Source organism: Myotis brandtii, unplaced genomic scaffold, assembly GCF_000412655.1.
Source record: "Myotis brandtii unplaced genomic scaffold, ASM41265v1 scaffold879, whole genome shotgun sequence".
NCBI classification, from domain to species: Eukaryota; Metazoa; Chordata; class Mammalia; order Chiroptera; family Vespertilionidae; genus Myotis; species Myotis brandtii.
The window spans coordinates 454,567-464,704 of NW_005371595.1; the positions used below are offsets into that span (position 1 = coordinate 454,567).

Genomic DNA, 10,138 nt, shown 5'->3' on the forward strand with positions numbered 1-10,138 from the left:
ATTGATGATGGGGATAAAGAAGTTTGTCTAGATTATCTACCTGGAAAGACAAGCAGGTTAGGGTTCACCTAAAAGTTGGGTAATATTTTCTGAAACAAATATTACTTGTAGAAAAAAACCCATGCGTGGCCCTCAAATTGCATTGTGGCAAGACACTCTATTCAGAGGCAGATCCACTGGACTAATTAGACATACGTACCAGGAGATTAATGCAGCAAGACACAGCCACACAAATATCTCTTTTGCTCCCTCCCATACATGTTTTTTCTTTCTATGCAGGTCTATTTTGCTTTATTCGTTTCTCAGCATGGTTTTAGACCTGTGAATTGCCTTGCTCTCTACTATTTTACATTTATTCCTATTTCCACTGTATTCAACCTCATCTGTCCATTTTTGGGGGCTTCTTGCTACTCTTTGCCCTCATGTTTGTGTCTTTCTTCTCTTTAAAATCTCATTCTAACATAGTTGAAGAAACACATCTATTTTAATGTCCTACAAAAAGTCACAAATTCCTACATTGTTTCAGCTGTTAAAGTTTTTCATTGCTTGTATTAAATGTTTTACTCCATTCAAGTTCCTTTTACCTTATCTTTAAATTTTACTTTTCCTTCTTTTAGTCTTCTACCTTCCATTTCTTACATAACTTTAACTTTTTCTCTAGTTCTTCCCTTTCTCCTTTCTCTCCTCACTCCCCTCTTACTTCCCCAAAGCCCTCGCTGTGCGGCCCTAGGTGTGCTGTGTAATTTCTAGGCCTGTAAGTAATAAGTCTTCCCCACACACAAGTTTCCCAATGGCTTTTGCTCAAAAATCGTCTTGCAATCATAAGAAGAAACACAAGGGCTGGTCCAGCCACAACATTTGCTATTGATAGGTTGAGAACAGCAAGAAGCATTAGGTAAGCAACCTGATCCAACTAGGTGAAAATCACTACACAGAAATATTCTGCCACTTGTGCCCCATTGACTCCCATTGCTGTGCTGGTATTTTTATTTATTTTCATAGTTTATTGATGTTTTAGAGAGAGAGGAAGGGAGATGAGTGATTGGGGATCGAGCCACAATCCAGGCATGTGCCCTGACTGGGAATCGAACCAGCCACCTCTCAGTGCACGGGACGATGCCCAACCAGCTGAGGGCACACCAGCCAGAGCTGTGCTGGTATTTTTAGAAACCTGCTCTGGGCACCTCAAATTTTACAGCTACCAGCCTCTATCAAGTGCTTTTCAACCTTCCTCCTGTTTTAAATATTCTTGCTTCCTATGGAGTGTATCTCAGAGGACTTGCCTCTGGGTCAGTTCCATCATTACTATCTTCCAGTTTCTTATCAAACAGGCATTGCAGATGTGGAAATGCACACATACCCAGCAAAATGTATGGTACTTATGGTGCTGTTCTTTAAAAACAATAGTTAGTATTGCCTTATTTTAAGAAACTTTTTACTAAGCTAAGAGTTCCCTTAAGGCAGATGTTGTATATAAACCTGCTTTCCATGTGGACAACGTCCATGAAAATGCAAGGGCAGTAAATGAGATCATTTTCAGAATCATTTCCACTTCTGCTGTCAGTCCTTCAATGACTTCCTTTGCTGTCAGAATCAAGTTCAAATCCTTAAAATGACTGTTAGTCACTCTAGTGCAGCGGTTCTCAACCTGTGGGTCCCGACCCCTTTGGCGGTCGAACGACCCTTTCACAGGCGTCACCTAAGACCATCCTGCATATCAGATATTTACATTACGATTCATAACAGTAGCAACATTACAGTTATGAAGTAGCAACGAAAATAATTTTATGGTTGGGGGTCACCACAACATGAGGAACTGTATTAAAGGACAAGAAGGTTGAGGACCACTGCTAAGCCAAAGGAAAGAAAGAAGCGGGGTGTGAATATATAAGAACTTTAATGTGGAGTGAGATTCTGAAAAAATTACCATTGATCACTTAAGTTTTCTTGCTAGTGTAAGAATATATAGCTATTTGGTATTTATCATAAGTGGCATTATAGAGCAATAGGATTTAATATCAATGGGATCGTAGGGAGACTGAAGGAGATTTGGGGTAGTAAATACAATGTTATAGGAATATGGGCAAAATGCATTTAAGAATAATCTGTTAGCGAAATATTACAATGAGGTTAGGTGAAATTATTGTGGACCAAAGCAACCTGGTTTCATGATTTTTCTAGCATTGCTTGACAGCATCTGCATAAGAGCACAGAGAGCAAATGGATGGTATTTGCTCTAGAGCAAGCATGTCAAACTCAAAGGCTAACACTCGTGGGAGCTGTAGGATCCAGCTCATTCCCAGGGTACCAGGCAGACAGACCCGGGCCCAGGCCTCTCCGTGGACCTTGCAATGCCTCTGAACCAGCTCCAGCCCCACTCAGCCCTGGCCCGGAGCCCCTGGAAACACTGTCTTAGACAATCACCCAGGAACTAGAGAGCTTGGTGGGCAATCAGGTTTCTAGGGGGAGAGTGTCAGCACACCGTTTTAGCAATAACAACAATAATAATAAGAAGAAGAGTTCAGCTTTCCCAGCTGTGCAGGACTCCACCAAAAAAACTGATGTCTCTTTTGCGCCACCCTGAGGTCTGACGGGTGAGCAGCATGACTGGGTCAAGAGGAGGCTGGGAGAGCAGCTGGTAGGCCCATGGGAGGGTCTAAAAAGGATGCGGTTCCTACTAGCTGCATCACTGGACAGGCTGCCATAGACCCCTGATGGGCACACGGCACCCCCAGTGCCCCGCAAGCCTTTTCCAAACATCCATCTGTGGCCAGCGCCTTCTGAGTCCTCCCGAGGGGCTGCAGCAAGCCTGAGCACAGGCAGAGGGCTAGGTGCTCAGGAGGAAGCTGGCCCTAGTATTCAGGCCAAGGAGTACCCACCAATGTGAGCTCTAGCGCCACCTTTGGGAAAGCAAACCTAAATTGAAGAGCCCAAACTATAAAATTCCTAAAAAGAAAACAAAGGGGCACATGTCTTGCATTATCTTAGGTTGGCAAAATCTTACATAGAACCTCCACATCACAAGTAAAACAGACCTCATACATGCGCCAGACTTTTTTTCCCCATATTTTATTGATTTCTCACAGAGAGGAAGGGAGAGGGATAGAGAGTCAGAAACATCGATGAGAGAGAAACATCAATCAGCTGCCTCCTGCACACTCCCCACTGGGTATGTGCCTGCAACCAAGGTACATGCCCTTGACCGGAACCGAACCCGGGACCCTTGAGTCCGCAGGCTGACGCTCTATCCATTGAGCCAAACCGGTCAGGGCTGCGCCAGACTTTTGTGCATCAACGGAACCAGCAGGAGAAAGCAGACAACCCACGGAATGGGAGGCAATATTAGCAAAGCCTGTATCAGGGAAGGGTCTAATACTTCCTAGAGATGAGCAATTCCTGGAACTTGTGATGGTGAGAGTTGTATGTCAATTTGGCTGAGCTATGGTACACAGTTATATGACCACACACATTGCAATCAGTTGACTGTGGAGGTCATTACCCTTGGCAATGGGGGTGGGTCTGTTACTCAGCTGAAATGCTTAAGAGTAAAAATTAAGGTTTCTTTTTGAAGAAGAAATTCTGCCTCATCTGATAGTATGCAATTTTGCTGAGTGTTTTGTCTGCTGGCCTGCCTCACAGAACTCACATGTGTCAGCCCATAATGACCAGAATATGTTCGGGCCCCTCTCTGGCTAGACAGCTCTGCTTGGATCTGCTTCCCTCTGAGCTGCACTGGTCAGCTCCAACCGCTCTGCTGAGACATCGTCTGTGTTTCAGCTCCAGTCCAAGAAGCAGTCTTCCGTCAAAGGGGAAGCTGCACTCCCCCAGCCAGAGGGGAGATGGTGCAAATAGACAGAAGTCCAGGCCCTGAGACTTTTGCAAAGGACGGCACTAAATCTGCTGACCATAGTAAGCATCGCGCCTCGCATGGACAAAGAGGCCTTGGGGAGATTGTGAGAAAGGTGGGGGTGTTTTCCTCTCCCTCCTGGTTTTCAGGGCTTAACAGGAAGAGTCCCAACTGCTCCTCCTTCTAGAGCAGAGGAAGCGGCCCCGTCTCCTAGGACCCAGCAGTGGCCCCACTGGTGACGAACAGTTGCCCTGCCCACCTGAATACTCACTGACACCCGTGTTCTTGACACTGAGTGTTCTTCTGTCCAACTAGGACCGGGGATCCAGCAGGCGGGATGAGATGTAACAGCAGGACAGGGTGGCACCTGTGAGCTCCCAGGAGCCACACCTCAGGTGTCCCGCCCAGTGTCAGGAGACCCAGGAATTGCTACATAACAAGATCTGGGAATGACAGGGAGCCAAGGACACAGGTTCTCTAGACTGACCAACAGGGAGCGTCCAAGCCTGCCCTCACCCAAATCCTGCCCAGACTCACCTCTCCTCTCTGAGCTGCTCCAGGGCCCAGAACCAGGCCCCGAATTGCTCCTCGGGCTCTATTTTATACTTCTGGGCAGCCTCCTACAGCAGCACTATCTCCTCCATTACTTTCTGCTCCTGGGCCCAGAGGGAAGGAGAGGATGCAGACACTGCCTGAGTGGGGGTGAGGAGTGGGGCAGGGGCCCCTTCCTGGGATTTGCACACATGGGCACCCTCCATCCCTCTAATTCCATCCTGGTATTACCTGTGCTCAGTAATGGGCATCGACAGCCCTTCCTCCATGAGGTTATCCTTGATGCCACATCCTACCCCTAGCCACCAACTGGAGGGGTCTCCCACTTCTGTTATCAAACTCTCCCAATAAATGGAAGATGCAGGGGGTGGAGTGTGCTGGCCAGGGCTTCTCTGGTTGTCACACCCCTCCCCCAAGTCCATCAGAAAGAGCGCCCTGGCCAGGACTAGCCCCCTATGCCCACCCTTCCCATGTTGCACTACCACCAGGTCCAGGAGGGGGCACAAAACAGGGAAAGACAGGACTTGGATCTAGGCCAGGCTCTGGACTGCAGAGGAAGGGGGACAGATCACTTTGATGGGCATGTTGTACCAGGTCTCAGCAGCGGCTGTGCTGAGATCTGAGGGTTCCATACGGGGGCTCTGTGTCCCCAAAGGTCAATCTTGGTCGCCCCAGGTCAGCCCTAAGTCACGCACCTCCAGATAGTCCTCCATCCTAGGGTCCAACATCTACAGGTCAGTCAGAAATTTGCCAAGGAAGGGAACACACTGGGCAAACAGGGTGAGGGTGGGATGAGCCTCTGCTCTCAGGTAACCCACAGCCCTCCTGGAAAACCTCCCACCTTCAGCCTCTTGGCCACCCCAGGGTTCCCAAGTGGAACAGCCCAGAACCCTCAGGCAGTCCCTTCAATTGTGCCTTCCCTCACTCTCCAGGACTCCTCATAAGCACCCCCCAGGACCTCCTTTGGGCAAATCACAGGGTCAGTGGTCCCAGGCCAGCCCCAACCCCATATGCATCCTGCACCCTCCTCTTCCAAGCTCTCCCCTTGGTCATTTCTAAGGGAGGGTTTCAGGTTTTGTGGGCACAGGAGGTGGGGCTGGAGGAGGAAGGCCTCCCTCTCTTGACTTGGAAGCCTCGAGCTGGGAGCACAGAGCCCCCTCTCCTCTGACACTGGAGTGTTCCCCAGACAGGCTCACTCCCCTTCTTCTGCAGCCTGTTCTTGGATCCTCGGATATTCAGTATCTGAGTTGAAAGCCAAAGGACTGTTTCCCCTTGAGTGGAGGACAGGGTCATTGAGGTCATGCTCATCTCACCCCATTTACCCCACCACACCTGACCCCATACCCTGGACATCTGACCCAAGTCAGCTGGTACCAGTGCCACCCGGACTCCAGCATGCTCTGATTCTGGGTGCCTCCCAGCTACAGCGCTCACTCACTGTGTGTGAGCTTGGGCCTGGGCCAGGCCTCCCTGACCTGTTCTCACCTTGGAAAGTGGGAGACCTCCGCCTAGCTCACAGGTTCTCCTGAGGACTCAGTGTCACTACTGTGATCATTGTTCTCACCCTCAGCCCTTCAGGGGGGACAGGGCAGGGAGCTCTGCACAGTCCTTTCCTGCCCTGAACTTGTGACCATTCTGTGAGGCCTACAGCAGGGGATGGTCTCCCCTCCATGTCACTGCCCAGGAGATGGAGGACAACGAAGGGACAGTTATGTTCTTAGACTGTTCCAGCCCTGCTGGCTGTGGTCACCATAGACCCCTAGGTCCCTCTCTCATCTGTGATGATTTCAGTATCTGCATCACTGGCACCCCTTCCCTCTATCTTAGTCATAATTCTTAGTTCAGTACCACGTAATGACCTTCCAACACTATAGATTCTAAGCCAGCCGGGGGCAAACTATGGCCCGAGGGCCGGATCCGGCCCGTTTGAAATGAAAAAAACTAAAAAAAAAAAAGCCCGTACCCTTTTATGTAATGATGTTTACTTTGAATTTATATTAGTTCACACAAACACTCCATCCATGCTTTTGTTCCGGCCCTCCGGTCCAGTTTAAGAACCCATTGTGGTCCTCGAGTCAAAAAGTTTGCCCACCCCTGTTAAGCCCTCAGACCTCTTGTCTGCCATTCAGTGTGGGAGCAGCATGATGGAAATATAAGAGCCAAGCAGGGTGCTGGGGGCTCAGGTGGTGCTTATAGGAGAGTCAACTCAAATGCTCTAACTCTCAAGGGAAGCACAAGCAATTGTAGTTTCCTGGGCAACACAGATGATGCCTGGGAGAGACCCATTCAGTGTGTGGGACCACGAACTGGGCAGACAGGTGGATGGCTCCATTGCAGGTCAGGCGGCCCATTTAGAATTTGGAATTAAACACAGTGTGCACTGCCCTTGTATAACTCAGGGCCAGGTAAACAGGAATACCTGCTGCCTACAGTTTGTTACAGGAGGAGGACACACTGGAGCCACAGCAGTGAAGTAAGAATAGGCCCCACAGTGAAAGGCTAATTCATGGTAAGGGGTCCAGAGAGGCCAGGGGCTGGGTGCTTTGTCCTCCCTTCTGTGAAGAATGAGGCTGGATACACTTTCTCCCTCAGATCAGGAGCCACCTAGAGCACTTTGGAACCAGAACCCAGACTGGGGGCTCAGCTGGGATGTTTACATTTTGCTGGTCATTTATGCATATCCCAAAGCAGCTCAACTATCACCTCGATCCCACAAACCTTCACATCATCCTACACAACATCACCTCCTCACCATTTCTCTCTTTCTCCGCTTTACCTTTTGTTCAGAGCACCCAGCACATCCTGACTTCACGGATGTGCTGGCTGGTTTGACTCTTTCGTCCAAACATGCCATCATGACAAGCTCTTTGGGTTGAGCACTGCGCTTCTAGTGCCTGATCCATATGAGGCGATCAATACATACCTGATAAAGGAGCCAGGGAATGAATTCCTCTTAACCCAATCTACAAATCTGATGAGATCCCAATCAAAATTCCAAGGGAATTTGATCATATGATTCAAAATGCATACATACAAACATTTAAAATGTGTATTTTTTGAAACAAATTTTATTTGCCAGAATTGATTCAAAATGAATAAATGTTCAGAGGTATCTATACAACAATGGTCATCAAAGAATTATTTATAAAGTTGAAAACAAAATCACTTTAAGTTCATTAACTACAGCCAAATTATACAATTTATGACGAAGCAGGAGAAAAGATACTAGAAGATATTATTTTTCAGAAATAACTTTAATATTATTAAAACTTACAAAACACAAACATAACAAAAAAGACTTATAACTATGGGTAAGAGTATATTTACATGTATTATGAGGATATCTGAAAGGATAAATATAAATATTTGTATAGTTATTTCTTAGTCTAAACAAAAGAGATTATGTTGAGAATAATTTTCAGATCTGCAGTCAATCATTCATTGACTTCCTTTGGTGAGTATTTCCCTGGCCACCTAGGACTGTGGCTCCAGCTGGCAGGACCAGATGTAACTACAGGACAGAGTGGCACCTGTGAGCTCCCAATCTCAGGTGTCCCTCCCAGTGTCAGGAGCCCCAGGAATTGCTACACAGCAAGGTCTGGGGGGAGGGGGGATCAGGGAACCATGGACACAGGTTCTCTGGACCGACCAGCAGAAAGAGTCCAGCCCAGCCCTTGCCCAACTACTGCCCGGCCTCACCTCTCATTTTCACTGAGCCGTTTCAGGGCCCAGAACCAGGCCCGGAATTGCTCCTCAGGCTCTATTTTGTATTTCTGGGCAGCCTCCTGCAGAACCACTATCTCCTCCAAAACTCTCTGTACCTGGGGCCAGAGGGAAGGAGAGGATGCAGACACGGACCAAATGGGGGTGAAGAGTGGAGCGGGGGCTTGGTCCTGGGTCTTTGCACACAGGGGCACCCTCCTTCCCCCTAATTCCATCCAGGCCCTTCCTGTGCTCAGAGATGGGCATTAACAGCCCTTCCTCCAAGAGATTATCCTTGATTCCATGCCCCTACCCCAACCACCAACTGGAGGGGTCTCCCACTTCTGTTATCAAACTCTCCCAATAAATGGAAGATGCAAGGGATGGAGCCCAGGAGTGTGCTGGCCAGGGCGTCTCTGATTTTCACTCCCTCTCCTGCCCCGCAGGCTGTGCCACAGCTGCTAACCTTTTCCTTTCTTTCTATGTTGATCTGATTCCCCTAAAAGGCAGATATCCAAGGTCCATGAGAAAGAACACCCTGGCTAGGACTAGCCCGCTTTGCCCACCCTTCTCATGATGCACTACCACCAGGTCCCAGGAGGGAATGGGAAACAGGAAAAGGCAGGACTTGGATCAAGGCCAGACTCTGGGCTCCAAAGGAGGGGGGACACGGATGGCTATGATGGGCCTGTCGCTCCAGCTCCAAGGGAAGGCAGTGCTGAGAACTCAGGGCTCAGTATGGGGGCTCTCTGTACCCCAAGGTCAATCCTGGTCACCCCAGCTAAGGCCCCAGTTAACCCACCTCCAGATCATCCTCCATTCTGGTGTCCATCACCTTGAGATCTTTCAGGTATTTTCCCAGGAAGGGAACACACTGGGCAAACAGGGTGAGGGTGGGATGAGCCACTGCTCTCAGGTGCCGCACAGGCCCTCTCCTGAAAGCCTCCCCCCCTCAGCCTCCTGGCCCCCCCAGGGTTCCCATGTGGAGCGGCCCAGGTTCCCTAGGGCCTCCACTCAATTGCCTCTTCCCTCACTCTCCAGGAACTCCTCTTGATCAGCTCCCAGGACCTCCTTTGGGCAAATCACTGGGTCAGCGGTCCTGGGCCAGACCCACCCCCATGTCCAACCTGCAGGCACCTCCCCCAGGCCCTCCTCTTGGTCACTTCTAAGGGAGGGTTTCAGGTTCTGTGGGCACAGGAGGTGGGGCTGGAGGAGAAAGGCCTCCCTCTCTTGACTTGGAGGCCTCCAGCTGAGAGGACAGAACCCCCTCCTCTGACCCTAATCACCCCCAGACAGGCTCACTCACCTTCTTGTGCAACCTCTGCTTGGATCCAGGGACATAGAGCACCAGAGTGGCAAACCTGGAGGGCTGCTTCCACCAGGGTGGAGGACAGGGTCATTGAGGTCATGCTCACCTCACCCCATTTCCCCCATCACCCCTGACCACACACCCTGGACATCTGACCCAAGTCAGCTGGTACCAGTGCCACCCCGACTCCAGCATGCTCTGATTCTGGACGACTCCCAGCTACAACGCTCACTCGCTGTGTGTGACCTTAGGCCTGGGCCTGGCCTCCTTGACCCGTTCCCTCCTTTGGAAAGTGGGAGACCTCCACCGAGCTCACAGGTTCTCCTGAGGACTCAGTGTCATTCCTGTCATCCTTGTTCTCACCCTCAGCCCTCCAGGTGGCACAGGGCAGGGAGCTCTGCACTGTCCTGTTCTGTCCTGAACTCATGACCACCCTGTGAGGCCTGTAGCATGGGTGGTCACCCCTCCATGTCAATCACGAGGAGACTGATTGGCAGGGAGTGCTCTAGGGGCGCAGTGGGAAGTCTCAGAGAGCACACCCCTCTGTCTCTGGTCCAGACAGTAGGACCCGAGGCCAAGCAGCACTTTTGTTCCCCTTTCCCGTGGGAATCCCCTGCGGGGCCCATCCTGGGCAGGAAGGGCGCTCCCCTTGGAGGTGTGGAGAAGACACAAGTGGCAGCAGGGCCCTGGCATCCTGAGGACAGGCTGGGCTGGTTTGGGGAAGAAAC

General features: G+C 50.1%; 2 long non-coding RNA genes across 3 annotated transcripts in view; both read right to left on the bottom strand.

Moving 5' to 3' along the window:
- Positions 1-534: 534 nt before the first annotated feature.
- Positions 535-10,138, bottom strand: part of LOC106724543 — a 10,827-nt gene continuing 1,223 nt past the window's right edge. The window contains exons 3-4 of the long non-coding RNA XR_001360368.1: positions 3,527-3,530; positions 535-545 (exon numbers count right to left, since the gene is read on the bottom strand). This is a non-coding gene — a long non-coding RNA (uncharacterized LOC106724543). The remainder of the gene's footprint in view (positions 546-3,526; positions 3,531-10,138) is intronic.
- Positions 7,684-10,125, bottom strand: LOC106724542. Of its 2 annotated transcripts, XR_001360367.1 has the most exons (4): positions 9,408-10,125; positions 8,904-8,975; positions 8,099-8,220; positions 7,684-7,910 (listed from the first exon to the last, which is right to left on the bottom strand). It is a non-coding gene; the product is annotated as an uncharacterized LOC106724542 (long non-coding RNA). The 2 variants fall into 2 exon arrangements; XR_001360366.1 differs by having other exon boundaries at positions 8,904-10,125.